Source organism: Rattus norvegicus, chromosome 3, assembly GCF_021556685.1.
Source record: "Rattus norvegicus strain SHRSP/BbbUtx chromosome 3, alternate assembly SHRSP_T2T, whole genome shotgun sequence".
Taxonomy (NCBI): Eukaryota; Metazoa; Chordata; class Mammalia; order Rodentia; family Muridae; genus Rattus; species Rattus norvegicus.
Window position 1 is genome coordinate 59,822,591 of NC_141536.1, and position 15,055 is coordinate 59,837,645.

A 15,055-nucleotide genomic window follows, 5' to 3' on the forward strand; every position below is an offset into this window, starting at 1 on the left:
GCCTAGGGCGGGGCAAGGGTAGGGGGACAAGACGGGGGTCAGGGGGAGGAGCAAGAGGCTAGGGGCGGGGCAGGAACCTGAGGGCTTCCGGCCGGAGTTCCCGCGTTCTCCTGGACCGCACTGTTGGCCCTCCTCTCGTGGTTCGGGGCATGGTGGAGTCAGGTGGGCTGAAGTCCCGCGGGGGCGGGGCGCGAGCAGGAGGCCTTGGCTCCCTAGTCCTCTCGGGAACAGCACCCCCTTGCTAGAGATTAGCAGCTGTTTGCCGAAGGTCGCTCTGGCCCTGGCTCTTTGAAGCAGTTTAAACAGTTGGAGCAAACACACCGGGAGCCCGGGCCCCTGCGCTGCTATCGGAGCTGCGCCTTCCTGATTTGGACCCGCAGAATCTTGCCCGCTTTATCTCGCCCCACCGGCTGACTGTGGCGCCAGTCCGGGGTTGGGGCTCTGAGCTGGGATCCGGACTGTACAAGAGGCCAACTGCTCTCTGGCCCAGGTCATGCTCAGTGGCTGGTGCCTGACACCTCTGCCCCAGGGAGATGGATGAGTCCACGCTGCAAGCTCGTGCTCGCTTACTCGAAGGCCCTCCATTTCTCCCACGTGCCCTGGGCTCCTGGTCCAAGCGGCCACTCAGTATCACTTCACCCACCCAGAGTCCAGCAAGCAGGCACAGTTCAAATAGAATCACGGAGGTGGATTCTAAGACCACAGGGTTCCTTTCCATGTACTTATTTGGAAATTTTGAGATAGGGTCTCATGAAACCCAGGTGGCGTTAACTACAATCCTCCTGCCTCCACTTCTCAAGAGCTGGTATTTAGAGCAGTGGTTCTCAACCTTCCTAATGCTGTGACCCTTTAATGTAGTTCATGTTGTGATGGCCTCCAACTATAAAATTATTTTTGCTTCTACTTCATAACTAATTTTGTTGCTATAAATTGTAACGTAAATATCTGATACGCAAAATATCTGAGATGTGTGGGGTAGTTATCCACAGGCTAAGAACAACTGTACTGTAGAATCTGCCACTAGGTTTTGTTGGTGGTGGCGGTAGTGACTTTTTTTTACAACATTCATTCCCAAATACACTTCCCTAACTGCCACCCCACAAAAAATCAATTTCTAAAATAGTTCATATGGGCTTAGAATGTGTTAATAGTTGGAAATTCTGAGTATTTTTATCTTTCTCTTTGTTGTTTTAAGTATGTTTGAAATCTACAAGTATCTTCTTTTGAAATGTATTTTAAAAACCATTACCCTACGATGGGCCTGGGGTCCATTAGAGATTCACCAATCTGACCATTAATACGTTTTAACCATTTTAACAAAGAAGAGGCTTTTACTCAGATACTAGCACTAGATCTATAGCTGGGACTCACTCAGGATTCCTGAATGCAGTGCCCTGCCAGCCATTTTGATAAGTTCTCAAGCAAGCAGAAGCTCCTCTCCAGCAAAACAAGCTTGTTTACAGAAGCAGAAACAGGAGTAAAAAAATTTTAACTCTAACGGCCCTTAACATTTGAAGGTCTAATTTTGCTTTATAGTTCTCTTAAGCAGAGAAAATTTAAACTTTTAAACATAAAGTTAGCCATCAACATAATATTACTGTCACATTCCCTGCCCCCTTGACCCTGAGCCAAATCCTTCACTCCGTGGTGGGTACCTGTTCATACTGAGACTTAATTATCATCATGGTTCCTAAGTGGCAATTTATACACCTGGTTACAGAGTATTGATGATGCAGGGCCAACCTCAATCAGCAGAAGCAGGAGAGCTAAGGGCCTTATGACAATAGACAGTAGAGTTACTAGTCAGGGAGAACTTGAGAAAGATAATGGGAGTTTTTTACTTCTTCCTTGTAGGGCCTTTTCCCTCTCTGTGAGACTTTTTTTCAAAGCCAAACTATACTGAATAGTTTGCTTAGTAGTTTGCATAGAAACAGCAAGTTTCCCCAAGGTCATACAGTAACCTCTTTGTCTGCATAAAGCAGATCAAGTGCCCTAACATGATGTTAGACTACCTCAGCTAATGAATCAACCGCTTCTTCTAATTTTACAGTAGACTTTTTAAAAAAGATTTATTTATTTTATGTATGAGTACACTGTCATTCTCTTCAGACACACCAGAAGAAGGGCATCGGATCCCATTACAGATGGTTGTAAGCCACCATGTGGCTGCTGGGATTTGAACTCAGGACCTCTGAAAGAGCAGTCAGTGCTCTTAACCACTGAGCCATCTCTCCAGCCCCCAGTAGACTTTTCTTTTTCTTTCTTTTTTTTTTTTTCAGATTTGATGTGAGATTTATTGAACGTGATTTGATAGGGTATAGGAGAGCACTGTGGAAGCCTTAAGGAATGCAGGGCTCTCCACTTGTTCAGAGGACCATGATTGGGGATATATTTGACACCACAGCCATCAGGAATGAGCCACTTATCAGCAACCATGTATTCAAATTCATCTACATTGAACTTGGTGAAGCCCCATTTCTTTGAGATGTGGATCTTCTGGCAGCCAGGGAACTTGAACTTGGCTCTGCGCAGAGCCTCAATCACACATTCCTTATTCTACAGCTTGGTTCGGATAGACATGATGACTTGGCCAATGTGAACCCTGGCTACTGTGCCCTGGGGCTTCCCAAAGGCACCGCAAATACCTGTCTGGAGCCTGTCAGCCCCAGCACAGGACAACATCTTGTTGATATTGATGACCTGGAAAGGGTGGAGCCTCACCCGGATATGAAAGCCATCCTTACAACAACTCTTACCATGTATTTGTTGGCACAAATACGGGCAGCCTCCAGCGCTTCAGAAGAGAGTTGCACATATTCATCTGACATCATGTGGCCACAAAGTGGGAATTCATCCACTTTTGCTTTCTTCCATCCCAAGTCAAGGATGCGGATCTTAGCATCAGGGACACCACTACAGAAATGAGACTTTGGGTATGGCTTGTTCTTACAATAGTGATAACACCGGGCGTGGCGGTGGCCCATGATGACAACTAGGATCATCGATGGCCCGCCAGAGGAAAAGAGCCCAGTAGACTTTTCTAATGCAAATAAATACTGGGTTGTCTAACATCCTAAATTTTTGTAATGACATCAAGCCATTGTTGTACCTGTTGCCAGCAGAATGACTTCAGCTGTTAGAACAGCAGTTGTCAATCCTAAGTTTACTATGAGGGGTAGAAGGAGAGGAACTGCATGTTTCTCTGTCCCAGGAGGCTGGAAAGATTTGCAAAGACAAGTGCTCTCTCCGTGCTACACCATCATATACAAACATAGGAATACTAAGAGACAAAGTTCGAGGCCTTGATACACATGCCAAAGAGCTAAGTAGGGATGTAATCCATCATCACATGCAAACCAAATAGTTTCAACCCAGAGGTGACAGCCCAGGAGCTATGAGACATTTATGGCAAGTTTATATTTGTTCCTAAAAGGGGGGTCTAGACATATACTCCATAAAGAGGGAGGGAACATAGACAAAACATTAGTCTACAATTAATACATGATGTGACAGCTACATGGCAGTCTTATCTTTAGTGGATCTTCTCAGGCCTTGGTGACTGTCCATTTTTTTGCATCAGGGTCATCATCCCCTGATGATGTATCCCGGTGTGGCTATGGTCTTCCTTGATAGCAGCAAGGTGGTAAGCATGATGGAGTATGGGCTTTCCAGTGAGGTCCCAGCTTCCTTTAGACCTAACATTTCAGCCTTTTGTTGAGGATAAGGGAAGATGTATGTTCCTCTGTAACTGCTTCTTAGCTGAAATTAGTGTGTTGTCAGGGCCCCGGACGGCTGTAATGCCAGTTAAAGGCCAAGGGGTGGAGCTTTAGACAGGAGCTGAAAAGCAGGGAGCAATCACACAGCTGTATTGGTTTATATCAGCTTTCAGCAAGCTCACAGCCGTTTGGAGCAGTTCGTAGTCTGCAGCTGATCCTGGGTAGGGTGCGTCAGCCAAGGGAACAGAAGTTAAACTTTAGGAACTTAAAGGAAAATCTTACATTTAGAACGTCCCCCGTCAGGAGTAAGTAGTAGGTGAGGAAGGGTAGGCTGTTAATTGACAGGAAATCTTATCTGGAGTCCATTTGACCTGTGACAGGTGAATCCAAGTCTCAACTCCCTGAAATGTAAACATGAATTTAAAGTTTACAAAAAGAGATAAAAGTTTTTAGATATGTTAGCATTACCACGGTTTGTAACCTGTACAGAAATCTACATGTAGACACAGCAGCAGACCCATACCTTTGACTCACACTAAAAGCTTTGGGACCACCAAAATTAATTATTTTGAGTTAAAAGCACTAATACATTTTCCTTTGTTCAGAAGACTGAATTACACACACACCCCACACAAGTATGACAAAGATGATTTAAGCACAACAAAGTACCTTTTAGTCTACATTTAAAAACAACCAAAGGAAATTTTAAATTTTGGGCTTGTGACTATGAGATCAGTCAGTGATTTACAAGAGTCACTCAGAACTCCACTGATTAATATGTTAAAACTCTAAACCTGGGGCTGGGGATTTAGCTCAGGGGTAGAGCGCTTGCCTAGCCCTGGGTTCGGTCCCCAGCTCCGAAAAAGAAAAAACAAAAAACCAAAACTCTAAACCTTTATAGTCTTAAGATCACATATCAGCCCTAAGTTTTATTATTATTTTCTCAGACTCTTACACTTACATAAACCTGGAACCTTGTCCATTTAATCATTTACCATAAGACATAGCGGCTGATTACCGAGAGCAGTCATTGTAACGCAAGCTCTTCAAATAGAGCAATTGTAAAGGCTACATGGAAACCTGTTTTGCGAGCTTGCCTTTTTCAAACCAGGAGACCTAACAACTCTAGAAAAATCAAGGCCTGCTTTTTATATATGGAATTCATTGACCAGGCCGCTGCTGTCAAACTGTTAAAGCTCCGTCAACCCCACCAGAGACTGGAGACGGATACATCTGAGCAGGCAGTATAAACCAAATGGCCTCAGTATTAACAAAATGACAGGTACTTACCCACCACCCAGACGATTACTATAGGCTCCTCCTCGGCAATCTCCGCAATCTCCATGGATGAGGAATGGTTTTAGCTCCCAGGTGTCACACAAGAAACCATTAACTCTGACTGCCACAAAGGGCAGCCTCAGCCTTCAGCTGCCAGGCACAAAAGGGACTTTCCAGTTAGTGCATTAGAAAGTTGAGAGGCTGGCCTACCTTGATGAGGCAATGAGGGACAGTCAATTCTCCAGTGTCTAGGCAGTCCGTAGTCTCAGCAGGGTCCTGGAGATGGATGAAGTGTGGGACAGTTTCAACCATTGGTTAGCATTACCACAATCCAGGTGGAGCCATCTTTGGAGGAGATCTTAGGGTTGCCTCTAGAAACTAGATTTTAAATGCCATATTCACCATATCTGTGAAGACTTTTCGAAGACTATCTATTAAATACATATGACTTTAAACAAACTTTACTTTTTAAAAAAAGACTTATTTATTTTATATATGTGAGTACACCGTAGCTGTCTCCAGACGCCAGCAGAGGGCACTGGATTGCATTACAGATGGTTGTGAGCCACCATGTGGTTGCTGGGAATTGAACTCAGGACCTTGGAAGACCAGTCAGTGCTCTTAACCCCTGAGCCATCTCTCCAGCCTCTTTACTTGTTTTTATAGTTATTTGTTTTAGGCTTATTCTTGAAAGCACATAAAAAGAAGTTTAAACGCAGCTTCTCCCTGTTGATGAGTTAGATTTACTCAGAACTATACATGAGCATGTTGAAGAATTTGATCATGTATAGTGATTGACTAATAACCTGCATGTCCTATGTCAGCTTCCATTTTTCAAAACCTACTTTAATAAATGTACTTAAATGCTTTACTCACCACACACTAGAGGTAGTGGGGGAAAAAAGGTTAATAGGGCAAAGGAGGATGTGGACCTGTCTACAAATAATTCTTTGAAGCAAATTCATTCTCTGTTGTGAGGATATCAGCAGTGAAGTTCACACAAATCAGCAGCAGTAACTCGATCCACTGGCAATCACCATTCACAGAACCAGCGATGGCATTTTGATCCAGAAGGAACTTTGATGCTCTGCCAATCAACTTGAGTCAGAGAAAGCATCAAGAAGCCTCCGGAACACCACCAGAAGTTTGTTGGTGTGTTTCTTTCTATGAAGTCACAACAAACAATAAGCAGCAAAGAGTGGCAAGGTGAACCAATACCACACAGTGTCAGGGTCTTTGGTGTCCACCGTCTGTTGGGTTCTATTTATACCCTTTCTAAACATCACGTTTTCTCTAGGAAAATATCACATGCCCTTTTTTCCGGCACCTTCCAGAAAAATACCACATATCTGTTCCCAACAAAATATCGTCCCATGTGTCTTCAGCAAAAACATCCTCTTACAAGACAGTTTCCAGAAAAACATCACATGATATAATTGAGTTTTCAAATAAACCAGAAATTTCCACTTCAGCCCTACTTATAACCTTAAAAATTTACAATTTTTGAGTTGAAGCTCCTTTAGTAACAAAAAATAAAACTTCAAATCATAAATCTATCCAATAGAGAGACTGTGAATCTTAATTTTTGATCTTTTTTTTTTTTTTTTTTTGGTTCTTTTTTTCGGAGCTGGGGACCGAACCCAGGGCCTTGCGCTTCCTAGGTAAGCGCTCTATCACTGAGCTAAATCCCCAACCCCAATTTTTGATCCTTTTACAGTGCATCATTACAGACTATCACAGTGTCTTGTGTCAATCGGTTTATCCAAATAGCTAAAGCTTAACAAAGTCAGCAGAGACAAGGAGGTCAGACATACATTTTCAAGCCAGCTTGTTAGCCTGACTAGATTTAGGTGAGGAGAGATATTCCATAGACCCTTCCAAACTGCTTAGGGCAACCTCTTGCTGTATCGTAAGATAGGAACACCTCAGTTCCTTGTGCTTAGAAGCTGTGGCTCTAACTCCTAGCTTTACCTCTCCTTCCCCATGCTTTACCTCTCCTTCCCCATGCTTTACCTCTCCTTCCCCATGCTTTACCTCAATTTTCCTCATATCTCTTTTCATCCCAGGCCACCTTGTTTCCTGAGCCTCTGTTATTCTTCATCTAGACTAATACAGATCAGTACATCTTGGCTTGTCCAAAACCCTGGCCAGATCCTATGTCATGTCTTCAAACCTCTGCTGGTCTTTTTAAGTCATATTTTTAAACCAGAAGACCCAACTAGAAGCCCTAAGCCGGGAGGCCTGGGATGATTTACTTTTAAGATAGCTTCCTTTCTGGAGCTTTCCATCTTCTTTCTGTTTCTGGAAACAATTTCTGTCTTGGCCCTTTTAAACGGATTTCTCAGGCCTAGTCCTCTGGGTCCTGAGCTGGTGTATCCTGTTAGCTCAGGTATGTAGCTGGCTATAGCCCTCCATTTAAAATAAAAATTAGAACTGGCAAAATGGGTAGAATAATCTTTGCATATATCAAACAATGCTTGCAGACTTAAAGGATTTTGAGAACATTCACTGAGGACAAACATTTTGGTTTAACCCATGACATTATTCTGAGATAAAGCTGACCTGTTATTTAGCCACATTTTTCAAAAAACCAAAAAGTTACTGAACACAGAAAATGAAACCTCACTTATGTTGCTTTGATTGAGGAATAAAAATCATTATATTTTCAACCATTATATCTTTTTCAGTGTTGTTTCCCAATCTTTAAAAAATAAACCTTGTTTTCCTGATTTTCTTCCTTATCTGTTGTTTTTATTCTCAGGACAAGAATCACCACACAAAAATCTACCCCAATCTAAAATATCTTAGAGACCTACTGTTACCTAAACCAGCCATTTCTTTAAAACAAGAGATGAATCCAGGTTACACATGTAGTAGGCAGCAGGAAATTAAGTTTACTTATGTATAGATTTCAACCTTCAGCCCTGATGCTGTAAGGTTTTTTTTTTTTTTTTTTTTTTCCTTTTTCTTTTTTTTCGGAGCTGGGGACCGAACCCAGGGCCTTGCGCTTCCTAGGCAAGCGCTCTACCACTGAGCTAAATCCCCAACCCCGATGCTGTAAGTTTTAACCTTTCGTTAAATATTTTACAGATCTTTAACCATACTGAATAAATTCGCAAATTTTGAGTTATAGAAAGTTTACATAATAGTCATAAGTCTTGAGGTAAGATTCATATGTTAGTAAACATTTGGTTAAACTCAAACCAGAGAGCATGAGATGAGGAACAATAATGCCCACTGGAAATAGTCTGTCCTTTCGTCCTGTTTTGCTGTCCTTTCTCTGTCACATAGTCACATGGCTTGCCTGACATGGGACAGAGACTTTGGAGGAAACCTTTAAACAAATGTGTTTGAGTTTAGAGCTGCAGAGCCAGTTTTTCACTGAAGTAGAAAAGCATAAAACTACAATTTAACATCACCCATACCTGAAAGACACCCGAATCTCAAGAAATTTGAATCCAGGAACCATGTGGAAGAAACAGAGAAAGCTGAGAGCAAAGCAGGCTCAGAGACAAGAATTTGTTTCAGAAAGAAGATGCGACACCACAAATGCAATCTAAGCAACACAGAACAGACTGACAAAACTCTACAGTCTGGCGGTCATCCAGACAAACCATAGTCAAACAGGCCTCTGACTTGGGAATCGGCACCGTCCCAGCTCTTCTGTAAGTCTCACAACTGCACACTGCAAACAGGATCCTTACCTATACCACTGGAAGTTTTCTGGTGCCTCTTTTCTCACAATCTAAGTGTTGAGAACCTGCTGGTGGTTCCCTCCAAATGCTAGGCATATCTGATTTCTTGGCTCCCAGAAGAGCCTCCTCCAGGTTCCCAAGGCCAGCCAAAAAGGAAGGTAGATCCAGGTGAATGCCCAAATCTCAGACAAGCCCCCAGATGTTACAGGTCTGGGGTTTCTCAGAGATTCACCAGTCCGACCATTATTACGTTTTAACAAAGAAGAGGCTTTATTCAGACACTGGCACTAAGTCCATACCCAGACTAGGAATTCCCAAATGCAATACCCAGCCAGCTCAGTCAACGGTTTATAAAAGCAAAGACTACAAAGTAACAATTTGTTTTCTTGCAAGCAGAAGATCCTCTCATGTAAAACAAAATTGTTTATGAAGCAGAAATAGCAGTAAAAATTTTAACCCCTAATAGCCCTTAACATTAACATTAATAAGATTTAATTTTGCTTTATAGTTCTCTTAAGCATGAAGATTTTAAACTTTTAAACATAAAGTTAGTCATTTATATGTTAGCCATCACAACCCTAAGTCAGGTGTGGTGGCACATGTCCTTTTAAGTCCAGCATTTGAGAGGCAAAAGCAGATAGATCTCTGAGTTCAAGACCAGCCTGGTCTAGAGAGGGAATTTGAGGACAGCCAGGGCTATACAGAGAAGCCCTGTCTTAGAAAAATAAAACAAATATCACCAACAACAAAAAATAAAATCATCACCCGTACTGCATAGGCACGATGGTGTCAGACTTTAGTCCCAATGTTGTATGACATGGGTAACCTCAGATAGGGAGCCAATTTGGTGAACCAGTAAGTTTTATTGGGATAAATCTCTGGAATATGGCTAAGAGGTTGCTTACTGTTAAGCTGGCATTTGTGTTCCTGCTACAGCTCCACTGTGTTATAAAACAGCCCCTTACCCAGACAGCACCAAAGCCAAGTTCTGGATAGCACCAGCCCCCTTCCTGAATGACCACCAGGCACTGGAAACAGGATCTTATATGGAGAAAGATCCAGCTCTTGCCTGACATTTCACCCTTCCCCTTGCCTGGGACTGTAAGAATTGTCTATATGGGCCCTGGGTGTGATTTCTCTGGCCTTTTCCCTGGGACTGGTGAACCTTGCCAGAGAGCTGCACCAATAAACTTGAGCTTGTATGCTGCCAATTTGTTCTGATCTGGTCATTTCACGTTGCTCCAGAGCCTCTGTCTTACAGAGGCAGAAATGACTCAAAAGCAGTTCCGTCACCAAAGCCCACTCCAGCATTGGAGACAGGTTACAACGCTGGGAACCTGGATCACACAGTACAGCCTGCAGACAACGCAAAGTTCCAGGTGCCTTGTTTGGTCTAAAGCTCTTGAAGCTTCAGTGATATCTGAGGCTTCCAGGCAGCTAGTCTAGTCTCAGAGTCTTCTTTGTAGCTTGGCTTTTCCTGAGGGGGACTCTTGCTTTTACTCTTTACTCTGGCAGGAAGGGGCCTAGTAAATCTGGTCAGTTTCAGGGACTTCCGGAAACTATTGTAAGTTGTTTACCTTCCTGCCTAAGGAGTTTTCCTGTAGGATGGAATGTTTCAGTCTAAAGGAAACTTGTACAACACCTAGCACTTGTAGGTGGCTCTGTGAGTTGCAAGAAGCCTGATCTATACAAAATGAGTTCCTTCTTAGCCAGGGATACGTTTGTCTCAAAGAAGGGAAAAACCATTGCCTATAGAAAACACCAAGAATTTCAAAACATAATTTGAGCTCACAAATTATTTTTAAAGAATGGATTTTGTATTTTCTTCTATGCTTTAATAATCTAAGTCTTTAATGTGAATTACAGTTTTTTAACTCCTTGGAATTATTATTTTTTTTTGGAATTATTTTTTAAAAAAATCGAAGCTGGTAATTTTACTGTTTCATTCAAAAATCTGACAGAGTATGCACACTGACTACAGCAGATCGACTCTCAAAAAAAAAAAATGCAGACTAACTTTCTCTTGGTTGCATAATTTGACACTCCCAGGATTTCTGTGTAAACTTTATGTTCAAATACTCCTTGAGATAAATGGAGCCTAAATTCACTCCTTGTAATTGAAGCAAGATTCTCCAACTTGAATTAAACCTTTCATCTCTTAGATGAAAAGCCTGCAAAATGGTCTGCACAGTGCAAACAAGCGTAGGAGAAATTATTTACAAAGACCTTAACACAAAAGAGGCAGTGATGTAATAACAGTGAGATGACATTTCGGCATCAACGGGAGGGAAGTGTATAATGCTAACAATTCAGGTTACTTATTAAAACTATGGCATCTGAAGAGGTAAACAAAGAGCCCAGGAGGTAGATCATACCAAAGTCCTGTGTGACACAGCTACTGCCCTGAGGGAGCTTGTAAAGTATTTTCATTTCCTTGTTAAGCAGTATTACCGGGGAATTTACACTGAATGAAATAGCCATTACCTTCACAAAATAAATGTACTGGGTAGATATTGTTTTAGGCAGCTGCAAAGTACATTCTTTCAAAGGGAAGAGAGCTGTATGATAAGAACCCAACACATTAAAGAAAGAAAGCTAACGACAGGAAAAACTCGTCGGTGGTTCAGCTTAAGAAAATGGAACCTCAGCTTCAGACCACCCAGGTCAAGGAGGTTTCTCAGTCGTCACTGTGGGGATGTAGGGCTAGGATCCAGCCCAGGGTCTTGGGCATGCCCGGCAAGTGCTTTATCACTGAACTATAGCCCAGACCTACCGTTTATCCTCATCCAGGTTGGCCCCAGTTAGTTCGAAGTTCTGCTGATCCTTGTACATTTCCACAGACGTCTGAATTTCTTGTTTCTGAAATGCCTAAAATCCACTCCTGCTCCGGATGTGTCTGCACTACTGCACCCAAATCCAGAGTTTTCTAGGAGGTGTCATCAAAGGAGGCTTCTGAGGGCAACAGGATTGGATACTGGTGATGCTCCAACCCCATGTTCTACCTTCCCCCGGGCTAATCTACCAAGTTTCAAGGCCTCTTCCTCTTACTGTCTCTCCCCATTCTGTCTCATTGGAGTTGGAAGAATCCTCAGACCCATTTGGAATTACAATCGAAATGTTCTTTGGCCCAGTAGGCTGAGTATTAAATCTGCAAATGACAGCCAGGTTTATGCAAAGTTCCTGGCCTGCCAGGCCTTCACCGAGAGACCTTGCTTGCCTCAAAAAGAGAGTAACAAAGGAAAAACAAACAAACAACAACAACAACAACAACAACAAAAATGAAGAGGAAAAGAAGGAAAAAAATAAGGCAGACAAGATGGCTCAGAGGGGTCCTGCAAATTGTCTTCTGACCTATGACCTCTACATTTGTTCTGTAGGACATGTGCTGCACAAGCACACACCCCCCCAACACACACACACACACACACACACACACACACACACACACACACACACACACACACACACAGAGATTAAAAAAAAAGCAAAGAACAAGTTGCCCTGGCCCTTGGCTGTCCTCGGCTGCCGTCTCTAGCCCTAGGCACAGTGAGACTGCTGCCAGGTAACAGAGACTGCCTGTTTGCACCTGGTCAACCCCGCAGACCTGTGACAGATGACATAAATCACTTCCAACTACTAAGTATTAGGTAGTTTGTTTCATAACAGTAGGTGATCTGATGAGCATATGTTGAGCCTCGGAGGCAGTGTGCCTCCTGGGTGCCTTGTTTATTAACTGCCGCTGAGTGTGCGCACAGGGACCGCTCTTAGTGATTGCTTTAAATAGAGCTTCAGACCCTCAGAAAAGAATTTACTTCTCTAGCTGAAGGAGTTTGTAACCCCATAAGAACAACAACAATATCAACCAACCAGATCCCCCCCAGAGCTCCCAGGGACTAAACCACCATCCCAAGAGTACACAGGGATGAACCTATGGCTCCATCCACATATGTAGCAGAAGATGGTATTATCTGGCATCAATGGGAGGCAAGGCGTTTGGTCCTGTCGAGGCTGATGCTCCAGTGTAGGGAAATGTGGGGGGAGGGGGGAGTAGGGAGTAGATGGGGGGGATGGGATAGCGGGCTTCTGTAGGGGAAACCGGGAAAGGGGATAACATTTAAAATGTTAAAAAACAAATCCAATAAAAGGAAAAAAATAATTTATTTCTCTGAGAAGAGGAAAGTATTTTTCCCATAATATATACCTTTTTCTATCAACAGAGTAAATGACCTCATCACATCAGGCATTCCTTTCTGTCCAATAGAAGGTGGACAGGTGAGATACTCTCATTAAACACCCAGAGCACAGACACCATCAGCTTAGTTCTAGACAGTGATGCATACCGGATACTTGCCCTGCCCGACTTCATTTACACCAGTTATGTAAGATGCTTGTGAATAGCTACTAAAGAAATTTGAACTTGAGGAGTCGCCTGCCCAGTAGTAGATAAGCTGAACTCCAGCACATCAAGGTTCGGAATAATTGGTGTGTTAACTCCCAAACACGCCCATAACCTTGAGTCTTGGACTTAGACACCTCACTGTGCAAACTGTAGCTACAAAGAGTTGGAAGTCTACAAAGCCAGTTCCAACCAGTGAAGTTTCCTGTTCCCCTCGGAAACAGAGCCCAGCAGGGGGAGCGGTGCTGGGAGGAAACAAAAGAGGGCAGATGTTTGAAAGGGTTCTTAGAACTGCACCTGCTGACCTCCACAAAAGTCTACACCGAGGGAAGGCAGACAGAATGAATATCTTCCAAAATGGCCACCTAATCGGTTAATTAGGCCTGTCTGCTGGAGACGGATGATTTTATTCTTCTTGGTTTTGCCAGCCTATAGTTTCCTGAGTAAATTGATTTCATAAGAAAAAAAAAGTACGTGTGTGTGTGTGTGTGTGTGTGTGTGTGTGTGTGTGTGTGTGTGTGTGTGTGTGTAGGGTGCAGAGGTGAGAAGGTAATGCTTCCTTTTGTCCTAAGCCACTGGGCTTATTTTCTTTTCTTTTTTTTTTTTTCTTCTTTTTTGTTTTTTGTTTTTTGTTTTTTTTTTTTCGGAGGTGGGGACCGAACCCAGGGCCTTGTGCTTGCTAGGCAAGCGCTCTACCACTGAGCTAAATCCCCAACCCCCGCTTATTTTATTTTCAAGCTGGACTTTACTTATGTATTTTCTTTTAAATTTTATTTTGTTTTTACTATAAGTCAGGGTTTCTCAGTGTAGCTCTGGCTATCCTGGAACTCACTCTTTAGACTAGGCTCTTCCCGGAACGCAGAGATCTGCCTGCCTCTGCGTCCAAGCGCTGGGATTCAAGGTGTGCACCACCACTACCTGGCTTCTTTTCTTTTCCTTTCTTTTCAAGCTGGATTTTAATCACAGACTTTGCAAGTATATTCAGTCTGTATTTACTCACGCAGAGCCCACGGACTGGATTATCCTGAATTGTGGTTATTATGAGACCCTTAAAGAGCCTTCTTTCAATAGACTCTGTATTTGCAAAGTTTTGTGCAGCAGAGTAGGAATTCCCAAACATGAAGGTTTATGAGCAGAGATGAAGAATTGAATCTTCAGAGTGTATAACACTGTTGTATGAGGAAATGAGCAAAATATATAGGCCCAAATTTATGTCCACCTTGCTGCTCCGCGGAAACTAATAACGGAGGAGAAAACCAAATACTCTTCATTTTCATAGTTTTCTTTTTACATTGTAAAATTAATTAATTAACTAATTAATTAATGTTTGCCTGTGTGCATGTGTGTGCGTGCCATGGAGCATATGTGGAGATCAGAGGACAACTTGTGAGAACTGGTTCTTTCTTCCTACCACACAAGTTTTCACGTCACCAGGCATTGACAACGGCACCTTTATTGGATGAGCTTTCTTGCTGACCTTCAATTTTGTCTTCTTCTATGTCCAGAGTTTTACAGAAAACAATTTTAGAACAAAGGGGAAAGTAATTAAACAACTTTCATTTTGGACAAGCAGACGTTGGAATTCAGTGAGTGGGAGAGCAGTGTGCCCCTGTGAACTGGCTGTGCAGAGAGGACACAAAGTGGAGAGGGAATGTACGTATGTTTCTGAGAGAGCTGTCTTCTGTGGTCATCGCCACCATCCCCCCATGGACCTTGACTTTTGCCCTTTGAATAATGTTAAAATTAAAACAAATCTTAGACATCTTGTGGTTTAGTAACTGTCAGTTTCTTTCTTTTTTGTTTTTATTCCTTTTTTTTTTTTTTTTTGTCTCCCTTCCTTCTGGAAGGCTCTCCTTCCTTCCTTCCTTTATATTTTTTTGTAACAGGATCTTGCTTTGTAGCCCAAGCTGGCCCTGAACTCAAAAGAATCTTCCTGCATCAACTCCACCATTACAGGGATTATAATGTGC

The 15,055-nt window shown here is 42.7% G+C and overlaps 1 long non-coding RNA gene and 1 pseudogene across 2 annotated transcripts; both read right to left on the reverse strand.

The window, feature by feature from the left end:
• Nucleotides 1-2,444: 2,444 nt before the first annotated feature.
• On the reverse strand, nt 2,445-3,027 carry Rpl10-ps3 (ribosomal protein L10, pseudogene 3; annotated as a pseudogene).
• A 366-nt stretch (nt 3,028-3,393) lies between these two features.
• LOC148006487 (uncharacterized) lies at nt 3,394-12,151 on the reverse strand. Of its 2 annotated transcripts, XR_015684428.1 has the most exons (6): nt 9,595-9,807; nt 5,871-6,158; nt 5,205-5,372; nt 5,007-5,055; nt 3,999-4,117; nt 3,394-3,837 (listed from the first exon to the last, which is right to left on the reverse strand). It is a non-coding gene; the product is annotated as an uncharacterized LOC148006487 (long non-coding RNA). The 2 variants fall into 2 exon arrangements; XR_015684427.1 differs by lacking the exons at nt 5,007-5,055; nt 5,871-6,158; nt 9,595-9,807 and adding exons at nt 11,463-11,641; nt 11,738-12,151.
• Nucleotides 12,152-15,055: the final 2,904 nt, after the last annotated feature.